Source organism: Myotis yumanensis, unplaced genomic scaffold, assembly GCF_028538775.1.
Source record: "Myotis yumanensis isolate MYYU_CA2020_CCGP unplaced genomic scaffold, mMyoYum1.0.hap1 SCAF_6, whole genome shotgun sequence".
NCBI lineage: Eukaryota > Metazoa > Chordata > Mammalia > Chiroptera > Vespertilionidae > Myotis > Myotis yumanensis.
In genome coordinates this window covers 80,165,605-80,182,747 of record NW_027223757.1, presented here as the reverse complement: position 1 = coordinate 80,182,747, position 17,143 = coordinate 80,165,605, and the positions used below count along the sequence as shown (strand labels likewise).

General features: G+C 36.9%; 1 pseudogene; it reads right to left on the bottom strand.

The window, feature by feature from the left end:
- Positions 1 to 7,234: 7,234 nt before the first annotated feature.
- Positions 7,235 to 16,428, bottom strand: LOC139012912 (tyrosine-protein phosphatase non-receptor type 2-like; annotated as a pseudogene).
- Between the last annotated feature and the right edge of the window lie 715 nt (positions 16,429 to 17,143).

Genomic DNA, 17,143 nt, shown 5'->3' with positions numbered 1-17,143 from the left:
ATAAGTATCTGGGATGTTTTGAGTTATGGGCAAAAAAAAAAAAAATTGGAAGTAGGTTTTAGGAATTGAAGTCAATAGGCCAGTGGTTCTCAACCTTCCTAGTGCCGCGTCCCTTTAATACAGTTCCTCATGTTGTGGTAGCCCCCAATTTCATTGTTACAAATTGAACATAATTAAAGCATAGTGATTAATCACAAAAACAATATGTAATTATGTATGTGTTTTCCGATGGTCTTAGGTGACCCCTGTGAAAGGGTCATTCGACCCCCAAGGGGTCGCGATCCACAGGTTGAGAACCGCTGCAAATAGGCCTTTCATGTGAGGCTGTATATTAATTTGACTAGGAGTCTGGCTATGTTTAATGCTCCATCTAGTTGTACTGTGTTTGCCAGAGGCTTCAAACTCCACTAATGTCCTCATTTTTGTTTTTTGGCTCTCCTGTTGTTTTTGGTTTCCTCTAAGAACACTTTCATAAATAGAGTTCATGTGAGCAGCTCTTTCTACTGTAATCTTACTGCTATTATTTTATATCCTTGTTATATGGTGGTATGGTATGGCAGGAGAGGAACTCTTCTTAAACTTATACTTAAAATCTCAGTCTTTTCCCAGGGCTTTGCCCTAGGCTGGAACCTTCACTGTATTTTCTAGCCTCGTTAGTGATGTATGAAGGCTAGAGTACATTGAAGTTGGGTAACTGCCTGTGGGGGCCCTGTCTAGAGTATGCTGGATGTTCAAGGTCACTCTGAGCATGGGAATCCTAATCAGAGTGTTCAAGGCAATTTGCTATATGCAGATGCAAAAGCCAGACGCAGCAAGGTATACACTGTGCAGGCATGTCTTTCTGTAGCCCAAATACTGCTGCCACTATTTGGCATAAAGTCTCTTTTGGTTTAGCTTGTTTGAATCTGTATTTAACAGCCTGTTGCTGGCTGCTTTGTTTGTATTAAAGCATGTCCCACTTGTCTGCTTGTACCCACATGTTCTTACAGTTTCCTGAACCCAGAAGGGTCAAGTCCCCAGCTGAGGAGCTTGCCCCTAACACTGCCCTTTCCCGAGATTTAATAAGTCTCTGACAAAGCCTTTCCCCAGAAAAATATGCCTTTGTCTTAAGGGAGATACTTTGGTTATATTTCAAAATGTTTACTTTTTCCTTCCCCTGCCAGAAAAATGAAGGTATTTTTCTTGCTTTTCTATGATAAAAACCTCTGTGTTTCCTGCAGATAAAATTCATGAAAGTCTGCCTTCCCCAAGACTGCAGACCAAAATCTTTCTCATTCTCATGCTAATCCACACCCAGCCTTCAACAGTTTTTCAAAATGAATCATTTTAATTATTTCTTCCAGCTCATGGCTCCATTGGCTTTTGTGCTGTGGTTTTACATTTCTGGTTCATTTCAAAGCTCTTAAAGATCTAAAAGTTCCTGTGGCAAAACAATAAAATCATCTTAATATCTTTCTAACATTTATTTCAATGTTATAAAAGCATAATTTTGGTATTTTAATATGCATATTTTATTTAGATAAATAGTATTTTTATGACAGTTTCCTGAAGTGATATTGTATTCAATCTCTAAGTAATCCAGAAAGAGAGTGTGTCAAAATACTGGATAAATCCTGCTGTTTTTTAATGTGTTTAAAAACTAATTGTCTTGGCTATAAATATACAGAAAATTGACGTTGAATAATTCTCTCCAGCTAAGAATTTTCTAGAAAAATCCATTTTTTGAATCCAAATTCATATTGAGAATATTGTCCTTACTATAATTGTATTCTAACTGTTGAAAGATGGAATAGAGGAATACTCAGTTTGTCACTAAAACGTATCCTTCGGGCTATACTGACTTTGAAAATGACCTATTTTTAGATGTTTAAAGACAAGACTTGTTTCTGTGGGCTTATTACCCTGAGGTTTAAATGAATTACTTTTCCCCCTTAATTTTGGTTGACACCATTAAAGGTGTCCCCATTTTCCCCTCCACCTAGTCTCTGGCCCCCTTCCCTCTGGCCATCCTTATACTATTGTCTGTGTCTATGGGTTATGCATATATGTCCTTTGGCTAATAATCCCTTCACCTTCATACATCCAGTCCTCACTTCCCCCCTCCCCTCTGATAGCTGTCAGACTCATCCATGGACTACTTTTTAATGATCATAATTTATTCTTAGGTATTTCCAGTGATGGATTGATTTGGCAGGGTAGGGCCTGTGGGAATCATAAATATTATCAGTAAATACTAAGTTCAGAGATTTTAGCATTAAGTTTTGCTCAAATTATGAAAAGGAAGAAATACAAAGGGAGAAGTGAAAGTTAGTGAAGATTTCAAGGAAAATTTAAACCTAACATAAAACTTAATAAAAATTAGAATCTATACAAAATATTGGAAAATATTTTTTTATGGAAAGAAGAAAATCTTGAGAAGAAATGAGCAGTTAGCAACAAATATACCACATTCAGATGAAAGTGGGTGGACCATTTTAAGTGCATTGGAGGATTTTTGCAGAGGAGGACTTGAATGCAACATTGTATATAATACAATGAAACAACATTATAAAGGGATTAAATATCATAACAAAAAATGGGCTTCCATTTTAGGTAAGATGGATCTTGAAGTTTTTTTTTTTCTAAAATTGGGATTAGTTACAAAATTCTTTAGATGAATTTATCTATTTAACATTTATTAAGCACCTCCTATATGTCAAGTACTATGTTCAGAAGTAGGAATGTAATAAACAAATAGATTCTTAAGTTTAATGTTCTGGTATCCCAAAAGTGATGACAGCCATCTAAATCCAAATATTTTCACATTTGAAAGGAAGGAAGAAAGGGTGGGAGGGAGGGAGGAAGAGAAGGAAAGAGGGCAAAGTTCATGCTGCTTGATTATGAGAGCAAATAAGATAACCTGTAACCCATGCATAGAAATTTACTAGTAGACAAAACAAGAAACCACAAGTTAAATTACACAAATCTAGCAAAGTTCAAACCACCACAGAGAATCAACAGACATTGCACCACTTAAAGTACAAGGGGATGATGAGAGCATAGAAATGGCAGAAATGAAATCACCCCCAAAGGCATGGCCCCTGGTAGATCAAAGCATTGACTGCCAGGAAATAAAAGGAAGGGGCTTGAAAGTATATGGGTCAGAGGTAGCAGCCTCAGGGATGCAACCCTTAGAGCAGTGGTTCTCAACCTTCCTAATGCCGCGTCCCTTTAATACAGTTCCTCATGTTGTGGTGACCCCCAATTTCATTGTTACAAATTGAACATAATTAAAGCATAGTGATTAATCACAAAAACAATATAATTATATATGTGTTTTCCGATGGTCTTAGGCGACCCCTGTGAAAGGGTCGTTCAACCCCCAAAGGGGTCGCAACCCCACAGGTTGAGAACCGCTCCCTTAGAGAAAGGCAGTAACTAGAAAAGAAGAGGTGCCTGTTGGAACTGTTAAAATAAGCAAATGAAAGAAAGAAGACATTAAATATTTTGCAGAAACAAAAGACAATCACAACACCAGGACAACACCAACTCACTCTTACCTAAAAGAAGACCACTTGAATGAAAGAAGTTGAACATTTCCTACACCAATAAATCCTAGCACTCTTTAAAAAATGGATTTTTCTGCCAAAATCCTTCACTCATTTCTATATATAACTCCCGTTACCATAGGATGAAGCCATGGACTCCATTTTAGAAAGATGTCCTAAATTTATTAATAATATAAAATACCCTTGAACAACATGTGTTTGAATGTGTGGGTCTTCTTATGTGTGGATTTTTAAAATACTATAAATATTTTTTTCTCTTCCTTGTGTTTTTCTTAATGTTTTCTTTTATCTAGCTTACTGTATTAAAGAATATAAGATATAATACATATAACATACAAACTAGTGTTAATTGTTGGCTATTAGTAGTCAAGTTTTGGGGGTGTCAAAGTTTATATACCATTTTCAACTCTCTAGAGCAGTGGTCGGCAAACTGCTGCTCACGAGCCACATGCAGCTCTTTGGCCCCTTGAGTGTGGCTCTTCCACAAAATACCGACTTCTGCGCACGGGCCATGAAGTTTCAATCGCACTGTATGTGCGCGCCCGCACGTGGTATTGAGCTACTGGCCAGTCGTCTGGTCATAATGGTCGCTTAGGCTTTTGTAGATATAGGTACGTTTATAGACCGTGTGTGTGTGTGTGTGTGAACTTACTACTTCTTTCTTCAACTCCTCACAAATAGAATACCACTGATAGTGCAAGAGGCAATAAAGTGTACGCACATACTTTATTGTGTACCTCCTCCAATATAAACCTCTTCCTCCAAAACACTACTACTCTAAGGTCTAAATTTTATAATTGAAAATTTCAATTAGAAAAACAATTTAACTTTTTAAAGCACCTGCTAGAGAAAAATCAAACAAAATTCAGAATAGATTTGATCTCCAATATTTAAAATGTTGCATTAAAAAAAATCAAGTTAGAAAGACATAATTACCCTCCTTTCTGTTGCAATCTGAAATTAATATCTCTCTGTCTACCTACCTACCTTCCTACCTACCTACCTACTGGAACCTCATTTACTACCACCCTCACCCCCACATCCAAATTGAAATAATACACATATAGGCTAATAAATAGTAGCTATTAAGTGGTAGGAAGGCCAGCTGTCTTCTCTCCCAGTGCCTTTCCTCCTAAGCATGCCTTTTGTGATACTGGGTTTCAGTGTTCTTTAGTATATTCAAAGGATACTTTTTGGTTGTAATAAAAACACAGTCTAGAATTTTTATTCATGTAATGCATGATTTATCAATCCTCCTCATTCAAATTCATTTTAATTGCACATTATTTTTTTTGGGTCTTAACACAGGTCTTTTATATTAAGTACATCTATTCCCTAAGTTTCTTTACTAATCTTATAGTTGTAATTTCTTAACATTTCTTAATAGATTTCACACCAGCCCATGTTAATTATTCACATATAAAATTTCTTATGGGGAATCATTTTCAACAAGAAATAAAAACTAAAAAAGAGGGATCCTGTATTTGTGCAAATATTGTTGGAAACATATTTTATAATATAAAATAATAAAGTAATAAAGGATACCACTACATAAAGTGTAAAACTTTCACAAACCTTTAGCTGATTATTTTACTAAATAAAATGTCATTTCAAAGACATTGGAACAATTTTTCCCTGTAAATCATTATATTTTATTATGTATTTTCCCATACATTTACTCCTACAGATAAATTCAAAGTCTTAATCTCATGTATATTTTCTCATAATATAAAATTTGAAATTATACCTATAACATTGGATAACAATATAGGATGTTTATAACTTTAAAAATATTGCTGTGATTAGCATTTTAAGCACATACATAATCTCTATATTTCTGGTAAGTTATTTTTCAAAGTGTTCAAGGAAATGGATCTGATAAGTAATTACTGAGAAAGTAAAAGTTTTGTAGTTTCCATTACAGTGAATGCTCTCTGCAGGTAAACATATCTTTTTTCTGATTTGTTCATTGCTTCATATGTGGAATTAATAAATTAAAACATATTAAAGGTACCTCACACCTGTCAGAATGGCTATCATCAACAAATCAACAAATGACAAGTAGTGGTAAGGATGTGGAGAAAAGGGAACTCCAGTACACCATCGGTGGGAATGCTGACTGGTGCAGCCACTGTGGAAAACAGTATGGCCTTTCCTCAAAAAGTTAAAAATGGAACTGCCATTTGATTTGTGATCACACTTCTAGGAATATATCCTAAGAAGCCCGAAACACTAATCAGAAAAAAAAATATGCACCCCTATGTTCATATCAGCACAATTTATAATAGCTAAGATTTGGAAATAGCCCAAGTGCCCATCAGCAGATGAGTGGATAAAAAGGCTGTGGTACATCTACACAATGAAATACTATAGAGAAGGAACTATTACCATTTGCAACAGCATGGATGGACCTGGAGAGTATTATGCTAAGTGAAATAAGCCAGAGACAGATAATTATCTCATGATCTCACTCATATGTGGAATCTAACAAACAAAATAAACTGATGAACAAAATATATCCAGAGACATAGAAGCATGGAATAGACTGGTGAATTTCAGAGAGAAGGCAGGGTGTGGAGAGTGGGTAGGAGAGATTAACTGGGGAATTTATATGCCTGTATGCATAGCCTATGGACACAGTAGTGTGGTACAAGCCTTGGAGGGGCAGGTGCCGGGTGGAGGGGGCCATTGGGGAAAAAAACAGAACAAAAGGGAACATCTGTAATGCTTTTAACAGTAAAGATAAATTAAAAGAAAATAAAAGTATTATGGGGGCTATAGGAGAAACTGTTAAATCAGAAGGAAAACCTAAGCCCCAAACTGCTGATGGGACAGCAAAGGCTGTGTGCTTTCTGATCCTGAAAGTCCGTGTTTCTGAGCAGGGGTCATATATAGTATAAATATTTCCATAATATTACTTTTGTGTGGAAAATGTCGATAGTATTGAGAGCACCTCTTGGTGCTTCTCATTTCTTTTTATGACATTATAGTTATTTATTTACTAGTAACAATATGTGCCAGCCACTTAAGCAAAACCTTTTAACGTATATTTATGGAATCCTTAAAATAATCCTTACTATTATTTATTTCTTTTACAACTTAGAAAACACATGTTCACAAAGTTTAAATCCCTCAGAGAAAATCTCATAGTAAATACGTAAAAAGTAAACCTAAATTTGAACTCAGCTTTGTGTAACATATCCATAGGTCCTTACCACCCCAAGGTTCATGGGGCTCCTTTAAAAAAAATGTTTTTTTTATTTCAGAGAGGAAGGGGGAGGGGAGAGAGGGAGAGGGGAGGGAGAGGGAGGGAGGGAGGGAGGGAGAGAGAGGAGAGAGAGAGAGAAAGGGAGAGAGAGAGAGAGAGAAACATCAATGATGAGAGAGAAACAGTGATCAGCTGCCTTCTGCTTGCCCTGCACTGAGGATCGAGCCTCCAACCTGAGTATGTGTCCTAACTGGGAATTGAACCTTGACCTCCTGGTTCATAGGTTGATGCTCAACCACTGGACCACCCCGCCTAGGCAGGATTGGCAAGGGGTGGGGGGGCTCCCTTTTTGTAGGGCTGTGTACTACTCATCTGAATTCATTTCTTGACATCACTGTACCCACAAATGCGGTGAGTGGATATTTAATTGCAAAGAATCTGGTAGACGTGGTGATATACTCACACACCTGAGCAAATGTCAGGAGCCTTGCATGCCAGTCGTGATCTGGCTGCAAGTAACAATAGACCATGAACGAGTTAGTCCTCCTTTGTGTGCTTCAGATTCTTAAGATACACAGAGAAAACTCATTGTTGTGAAAATTACATGTGATCCTGGATCTGAAATATAGAGCATTCTACAAATAGGAGCTATTAGCAATGTGGATAAAATTGGTCTCCATTCCACGTTTAGCCTGCCAATGCTATTATACTGGCCAAACTTTCAAACCCTTTGTTTTGGGGTAGACATTTTACTTTCTGGGTTTTTTTGTGGTGTTTTTTGTTTTGTATTTTCTCCTGGGCTGACAGCCACTGGAAGCTTTCTATAATAGCATGAAAAGGAAATAGAGTCTAGAACCAAAATATAGAATTTAGGACTCTTCCACTCATTTCTTACTCAGGAAGTGATGCTTTTGGTAAGTGTCTCACACACACACACACACACACACACACACACACACACACAATGCTAAGGGGCAGAAGTAGCTCAAAGAGCTTAAATCCTCCTTATTATTTATGTTATTTGATTAGTGTTTCTTAACACAGCCCCAGCAGTATTTTTGTGTGAACTGACAAAAATATTAATGGCTGCTAATTTTATTCAGTTTCCTCTGCCCTGGATGTCCCTCTGGCAGCAGGTGGCTCCCTTGAGCTGTACTTTCTTTGCTCCAGAAGGCGGCCTGGAATTCACCTACCACTTGGTCAGTCCCCTCTGCACACCATGGAAGGGAAGGCCAACTAACTCCAGAAAATCCAGATAATCATACTGCTTTTAAAGGGCTCTCGATGCACATTCTGTGTTTCTCAGTATGTGCTGGAAATACGGTAATGTACAGATTCTCTCCTCTGTGGAGGGAAAGAACGCCCACAGAGGCGTTCTGTTTCTCTTCTGGTTTCCCTGATTCAAGTTTATTATGTGGTGAATTGATGATTGTTTCGGGTTAAATAGAAAAGAGAAAGCAGTTCATTGACATGCTCATGTATTGTCAATTTTTCTGCCCTTAGATGCTCGGCGGTGATTAGAGAGGTGAGAGTAAATGAATCACACATCACACTGTCAACATTTGATGTTTTACCAAATCAGGTGGATGCTTCTCTATTAGGTCAGCAGGATGTGCATAGCCAGAAGCCCCACCCAGGCTATTTTAGGTTAAATGATTTTAGGTTTTACATTTTAAACATTTCTTATTGGGAAGGCAGAAAATAATTTTATATTTTCTCTATGCTGCCAGGTTATTTTCAAAACACAGAGTTCTGCATCTGTTTTTGCCACACTCTAGCCCTCCTTTTGGAAAGCGACACTTTAAGCAGAGAGTGCTGGGTTTCCCTGTGTTTGTTGCTTAAGTTTCAGGCCAGAAATTTTATTATACTCTAGGGTGGCAGAAAGTGTCTGCCAAGATCGTTAGAACAAAAGCAAAACCAAGCACATCTAATTCAAACTTGTAAATAAATAAACACACCCAATCACCAAGTCAGGGGTTCCCATGCTAACAAGACAGATGAAAAGATGAGTAAAGCACATCAGTGTAGTGAAAGAACAGTGTGGAACTGGAGAAATGGAGACTTCTTTTCTGCCTGACAATATTCATAGCCCAAAACTTTAAATCAATACACTAACTACACAAAATGGATCTAGCTGCAAGCTGATATGTGTTTGCATATTGAAGACCCACGCAGTGAGGTCAAAAGAATCAAACTCTTGCTTCTCCCCTGTTTTGTTTTGTTCTGAGAGATATGGTACTGATGAGCTTGGACCAGCTGTGGGCATGTATTTATTACCAGTGACAGACACCTAGGTGGGTAAGATTCAGATGAAATGAAATAGAGAACAGTGGTTCAGATAGTTTCCTCATCAAAATGCTTTGCTGTGCCTCCAAAGTTTTTTTCAAAACAAACTAGACCCTTCTATTTTTTATATTAGAATAGACATTCATATTAATTGGCTGCTTCAATATTTATTCTGGTAAATTCCAGCTTTCTCTTAGATAGTAGAAATAAGTAGAGTTCAGGGGAGATCTGGACAAAGTATGTTATTTTTATCCATAAAAATAGCATTTTAGAAATAAAAGGAAACTATAATGTAAGTGTGAGGTAGAAACAAATCAAGAAAAAATGTAAGATATGATAAAAGTAGCAATCGTAGAATAAAGATCTTGTTTTAAGTGTATAGAGGGTGGATTATTTTACTAGAAAATAAGGGAGTTTCCCAGAAGAAATGATATTTGAAAATTCACAAACTCCCTGATCACACTGCTCATGGCTTTTATCAAACAGATCATTGGTGCCATCTATTATCCACATTTTATTTTTATCAAAGAATAAAAGATAATTAGAAGAGGATGTATATTGGTCTATAGAAGAAATGCAGGGAACATTTTTCAACAGAAGACAACTAATGAACATTAAAAAAAAAAAGCCATTAAGTATAGCTGCTTTATTGGGATGAGGTTTGTGATTCTGTTCTTGAACCAAGCAGGCTGCCCCTAGGCAGTCTAGAATATTTCCCCAGGGTTCTCCCAGTCTCTCCTATGGCTCACTGAATGCCAACATATCTTTTAAAGTTTTAGGGTCCCTACTCTCTTGTGTTTGTTTTTCTTAATTTTTCTTTTTTTTTTTTATGGTAACAGATGTTTCAAATTGAGCTCTTAAAGTACATTTCACTATAGAAGTACTATTAAATAGGTACTTAAAAATACTAGAGGTCCGATGCCCAAAATTTGTACAAGGGGCTTGGCCCTCACAGCCCTGGCTTTGTCTGGAAGGACATCTAGAAGGATGTCCGGAAGGTGGTTCGGCTGTCCGGGCTAATTAGCATATTATGCTTTATTATTATAGATATTTACCCTGATTACCAATGCTCATGCAATAGTACATTATACATTATCTGCATTATTTTCAAGGTCATTTTCTTTTCAGTAATAATGTAGATAAAACCATGATATTTGTTGCTTGTATCAAGTGCAGGTTAAAATCCAGATAGCCTCAAAAACAAATCCTGTGAGATATTTCTCAATCTGGTCAGGTGAAATATTATACTTAACATGTATGAATACAGTTGTAAATATTATGCTTAACATGTATGTATCAGTTTTTAACAGGCATTAAAGTCTTTAATTTAGATCGCTGTTTACAATTTGGGGACAGCGCCTGGGTTGTTGGGCTGAGGACTGAATATATCATTTATCGGTTGGTGTCTATTCTGCTCCATTTTGGGGGTATGAGGAGTTTGCTAACAGAAAACCCCCTGTGATGAATGCAACACTATCAGCTATTAGTGCAGAAGCTTGCTGGGCAAGATTGTTTTACTTATAGGACATTTTGCTGGAAAAAAAAACAACAGTGTCCAGCCAACAAAAGTGCCAACCAACATGACTGACACAAACCCCATCTTAGTGAGAATAGGTTTCCGGCATAACCACCTTTTTCTTTTTCATTCAGTCTCATTTCAATAAACCATGTTTTTCTTTTGGTCTCAGTAGGCCTCTGTTTCATCTGCCGCACCTTCTGTGCTGTGTTAGTTTTTCTGTCTTCTTGAATTTGTTTCCATAGAGCACTCTCACTATTCTCCATAGTCTCTTGCATTTTTGGAGGATAGTTCTGTGTCCCTGTTACCTGTCAGTGTTTCTTCTTTGAGGCCTATCCTGATCCCACTGTATTTTCAGTCATTATTTTGATTGGTGAATAATCCAAAGCAGGACATAAAGGCTTTTCTTTAGAAAGTTCTTTCCACCATTTCTGTATATTTGAATCCCCTTTGTAAACTTTGCTCTTTCTGTTACAGTGATGTATGAAAATCTGAGTTGATTAGGTGACTGAAAAAGTCCCATTTGATATTTTCTCATATTCAGTAACAGTTGTTTTAATGTTCATATCATCTCATTTTTCTTCTCTTCTCTTCTCTTCTCTTTTCTCTTCTCTTCTCTTCTCTTCTCCTCTTCTCTTCTCTTCTCTTCTCTTCTCTCTTTCTCGTGGTGTGGCAAGACAATTTATTTATGATGCAAAATTAAAGGGGTGCCCCTCCTGGGTTCCCAGTGTTCCATCTCTGTCCATCCTGCCGTGGAAAAAGTCCACCTTGTCTTCATCAAGGCCAAAGCAAAGGCCAGTGTCCAGAGTTTTTGTTTCATATTAAAGTTTAGTCCTGTGGAGCCTGCCAGGTCTATGGGGCTAGGTTGCTGCTAAACCCGAAAGGTCACCTTCCTCTGGGCAGAGAGCACCCAAATGAACGAGAGAGTGCGTTACCAGGTTGGGGAGAACAATATCCTCTCCTTTTTCCATCAGAACAAGACAGATCTCTGCTAGAGAAAGGGTGTCTGACTGCTGATGCCTGCACTGCAGTGAATCACGGCAGGCCCATATTCTCTCACTTTAAATAGGAAACAGAGAAATGAAACTGGTGATTCAGGGATCCAAAATCTCACCAGATGGCATAATGAGGATGAGATATTGTTCTGGCTTCACCTCTATTGATATATATATATATATATATATATATATATATATATATATATATATATATATATATTTAAATCGATTTTTAGAGAGAGAGAGAAACATCAATTTGTTGTTCCACTTATTTTATGTATTCATTGGTTGATTCTTAAATGTGCTCTGACTGGGGATCAAACCCATGAACTTGGCCTGGCCTCTGTGCTCTAACCAGCTGAACTACACAGCCAGGACTTACTGATGTTTGCTAATTGTAGTAGATGTACTGTATACTGTGACTTCACATCTTCTGACAAGAATGTCACACTGAATCCTGTTTCTTTAAACAGTATCCCTCAGTCTTCTTTTGTTAGCCAGTAAAGTGTACCTTTAACTTTTTCCTTTCTGCACAACTTGGTTTAGCATGACATCCACTTTCTGTCTCTTGCTGCCAAACCATGAGCCAGCAATGACAACCTGTATTAGGAAGTGGACCCAATGTTAAGATGTAAGTCCTTTGCGTCTCTTCTGTGTCAACTAAGCTGGCATTAATATAATCATTTTCAGCATTTTGCAGTTTAACATGGCTGTGATCATCAAGTTCAGCTGCTGCCACCAATTTTGAGCATCCAACACTTCAAATTTATGCTGGATGGTGACATACTGGCTGTTGGAGGGAGCTAGTGGAGGCGCATGAATATACAATAATATACTTATGGAAACAACAAGAAAGAAAAGATATTGTGTCAAAAACTATTGTTTGAATTTAACCTTTGTAAAAATAAAATTTATTGGGGTAACATTACTTAATAGGATCATATAGGTTTCAAGCATACATTTCTATAACACAAGATCTGTATGTTGCATTGTGTGCCGCACGGCCAAGGATGAACCTGAGGAGGGGCAGTGAAGGATTGAAGAAAAGACAGAGAAGAGAATGCAGCTGGGGCTCGGTGGATCTCCCATGCCTGGATGAGGACACAAAAAAACCCAGCCTGCAAGCCGATGCTTTATTTTACAGTCTGATTAAAACAAGGGTAGATTAACATGTATACAAATGTTCTTGTTTTGGCAACACTTGCTGCACCTCCCACAGCCCATTAGCTACTTAGGAATTAGGGAGGGCTACAAGGTCAGGCTTAATTATGCTAGGAGAGCTCTGCCCTCCAGGCTGGGACTTGTTTGTGGCCCTGCCATAGGTCAGCCCAAGGCTTGACCCTAGAGCTGCTCCCTACAGTACTGTGTGCTCACTGTCCAAAGTCAAATCATCTTCTGCCACCATATATCAGGCCCCTTCACCCCCTACACATTCAGACCCCCTTCCCTCTGGCAATCACCACACTGCTGTTTGTGTTTACGAGTTTCAGTTTTATATCTCACATATGAGTGATTCATATGATTCTAAGCTTTTTCTGACTGACTAATTTCACTCAGCATAATGTTCTCAAGGTCCATCCATGTTGTCACAAATGGCAGTATTTTGTCTTTTCTGATGGCTAAGTAGTATTCCATTGTATATATGTACCACATCTTCTTTATCCAATCCTCTATTTCAGGACACTTTGGTTGTCTCCATGTCTTGGCCACCGTGAATAATGCTGCAGTGAACAGAGGGGTGCATATATCTATCTTTGTGAATAAACATAGTTTCAATTTTTTTCGGGTATATATCCAGGAGAGGGATTGCTGGGTCATATGGTAACTCTGTTCTTAATTTTTTGAGGAATTACTGCTTTCCATAGTGGCTGCACCAATCTACATTCCCACCAGCAGTGGATGAGGGGTCCCATTTTTCCAGAACCTGTCTAACACTTATTACTGGTCTTGTTGATAATGGCCCCTCTAATAGGTGTGAAGTGGTATCTCATTGTAGTTTTGATTTGCAATTTTGTAACTGCTGTGAGGTTGAACATCTTTTCATATATCTGTTAGCCACTCATATGTCTTCTTGGGAGAGGGTCTGCTCAGGCCCTCTGCCCACTTTTTAACTGGGTGGGTTGTTTGTTTGGTGTTGAGTTTTATGAGTTCTTTATATATTTTTGGATATCAGACCTTTGTGGGAGTTATTATTCTCAAATACCATCTCCTACTGGGTCCGCTTCCTCTTTGTTTTATTGGTGGTTTCTTTTGCTGTGCAGAAGATATAGTCCCTTTCATTTTTTTTTTTTTTTTGCTTGTACTTCCCTTGTCTGTGGGGTTAAGTTCATAAAATATTCTCTGTGACCAAGGTCCATAAGTTTAGTACCTGTGTTTTCTTCTATGTAATTTATTGTTTCAGATCTTATATTCAGGTCTTTGATACATTTTGGAATATTTTTTGGTACAAGGAGACAAACTGTAATCTAGTTTCATTCTTTTGCATGTGGATTTTCAATTTCCACAGCACCTTTTACTGAAAGAGGCTTTCTTTTTCCCATTGTTTGTTTCTGGCTCCTTTGTTGAAAATTATCTACCCATAAATGTGTGATTTTATTTCTGGGCTCTAAATTCCATTGCATTGGTCTCTATGTCTACTTTTCTGCCAATAGTATGCTGTTTTTATTGTCAGAGCTCTGTAATATAATTTGAAGTCCAATAGTGTGATGCCTCCAGCTTTGTTCTCTTTTTCTCAGGATTGCTTTGGCTACTCAGCGTCTTTTGTGGTCCCATACGCATCTGATGATTTTTTTTGTTCTATTTCTTTAAAAAATGCCATTTGAGATTTTGATGGGGATTGCACTAAATCTGTCTATTGCTTTGGGTAATATGACCCTTTTAAATATGTTGATTCTTCCAATGCATGAACATGGAATAATTTTCTCTTTTGTTGTGTCTTTTTGAGTTAACATTTTTGAGTGATACTAATTTACTTGTGGCTGAAACAGAGTGATGGTCTTGATTATTAAAGCCAAGAATATAAACATGTTGAAAGAACAGATGGTGATAAGAAAGTCTCAGGATGATGACAACACTTGTGGTAAGAAGAGACTCTGAACTAAATATCAAAGTCATCAGTAAAAAGCCTGTCTTAGAAATGACAATAGATTGTCATTAATTGAATTAGTTGCTTCCTCTCAAATTTTTGAGTTTGTGGTCAACTCTTAGGCACTCAAAATGTTCACAGCAAGTAACATTATGCATTTCTGTGTTTTCCTGATTTGAAATGGCATAATCATGAAAGATTATATGTTCAGAATGTATTATTGCTATTATAAAATGCATTTGGTCTGCATATACATTTTGTGATCTCTTTAGATCAATTTCCCAGGGCTTCATAACCTACATTTCAGGAATTACTTAACAATACAAACCTGCTGTATCCTTGATATGTTCTTTCATTAAGCAGAAATAAAGAGTGAATATTCCTTTTTTCTGTTTTTTCTTTTAATAACATTTCCCCTCCAGGAAGAATAAAAAACAGATCCAAAAATGCCAATAATGAAACAATATAAAGTAATTTTTCAGGTCCCCTAAATAGCCACTGATTAATTGACCCCTGTTTTCCTTTTGAAAAGTAAGTTTTTGGAGTACGAGACTAGGTATTTCTGTGTCTTACCAAGATACAGGAAGGTGTGTGTGCAACAAATTTGGATGAGTTATTTTAGAAGAGATATGTAATTTCTAAATGAGACTTGGATAAGAGCCTAAGTCTAATCCCTCTGTGAATAAAGATGCAAAGGGTTGTCAGAACAGTTTGGTTCATCAAGCTATAAAGTGAAATTTATTATGACACTCTTGGCACATGTGAAACCAACAGAATTAAACCCTAAGCCTTAGGAATCCTTCACACAGGATCTGATTCTAAGAGGCAAGAGACAGTTTTATGGACTGAATATATATACTACATGATTGGGGCATGATTTGAGGACAAATACCAGTAACTCACTAATTAGTTTTTAGTAATTTCATGGCTTGAATATTACTTTCCAATTAAGTCTGTTTATAAACAGTTATTTTTATTCTTCTAATATTAAATATTGATGCATAGTTAGTGAACAATAGTGGCTCTTAGGACCTGAATGTATGTTATTTTTTATATGCTCAATTCTGATAATGTATACAATAAAAAGTAACATCTTTATTTTGTTCACACTATTCCTAATTGAAGAAAATATGAGGTATTTAACTGCAACAAGAAGTCATTTTTAGGGATCTATTTTAGAGGTGTTTCAGTAGTATTTCCTGCGGGGTTAGATGAGGTTATGAGAGAATAAGTAGGAATCAGTCAGTCAAAGCCACAGGAGGGATGCAGAGCCATTAAGTAAGATGAAGTAGGCCAAGGGAGAACAAGTTTTGGAGGGATTATCAGAATTTTTCTTTTAGACATGCTGATTTAGTTTATCTTCTAATTAGTAAATATGTCCAATGGATTTACATCTATAAGTCTGGAATGCATTGAATAACCTTGACAGGAGATTTTCATGTTAGAGTGTTTGGCATTGAGATGGTGACAGATACAACTGGACAAGATCATGACAATGTGACTAGAAAAATAGGACAGGAGGGGAGAACTAAGTTCTGGGGAACTCCAGTCTTTAGAGACCAAAAAGGAGAAAAGATCATCATGTTGAATGAGACAGAAGTATATTTGATGTAAGGAAATACAGATGAACCCTTAGCAGCTTAAAATTCAAAGGACATTGTTTAAAGAATTAAGGTTTATTTTAGGAGATTCTACAATTTGATAGTCAATAAGGGTTGGCTCATAGGAAACACTTACTACTTACCTGAGTAGCCTATATTTTTACGTTTAGGTTTACTTTTTGCCATGGCTTTTAGGTTTAATAGTGAAGAAGGCCTTTGGAAATTTACCCAATTGTCATTCAAGTAACAATTTAAAAAATGTATGTCAATTTTGAATGATGTCGATCTTGACAGAGGAGTGGAGATCAAGCTCATGAACACTAGGAAATAATAGAATTTCCTGCGGAAAGTATGGTAGAAAAAAGAAGCGTGTGACATTATTTGCCCTAATTCAATATGTTTCCTTTATTTTAGGAGTCTTCTTTGGTACACTGCTAAGAATGTTAGAGCTTAGTATATCCATAGTCAATTTTAAATCCTTCCACACAGTCACTAGTAAATGGTACAGAGATCTTAAATCTAATTCTAATATACCTAACTAGACAGGTACTCTTTAGGTGAGATTTGGGACTTGATCTTTCAACAGAGGTTTGCAACTTTCTCAGTGCAAATCTACCAAGACTGTGGATTCTTAGGTAGTTTAATTCCTCTATCCTTTCCTAGGTTATATAGAATTTATGGGGGCATTTTATAAAATTAAATGGTCACAGTGGCTTTAGTGGGTTCACAGAAGCCATAAGATAATGCATCTTTTTTAACAGAGAAGTAAGGTAAGGATGTAATGATCATCTTTTTGTTTTTTCAAAGTACTCTATCAGTGTCACTCTCTCTAAAGCTTATTACAGTGAACACTAAATCCGGATTCATTGTTATGCTAACCAATGCATAAGTATTTTTTCAT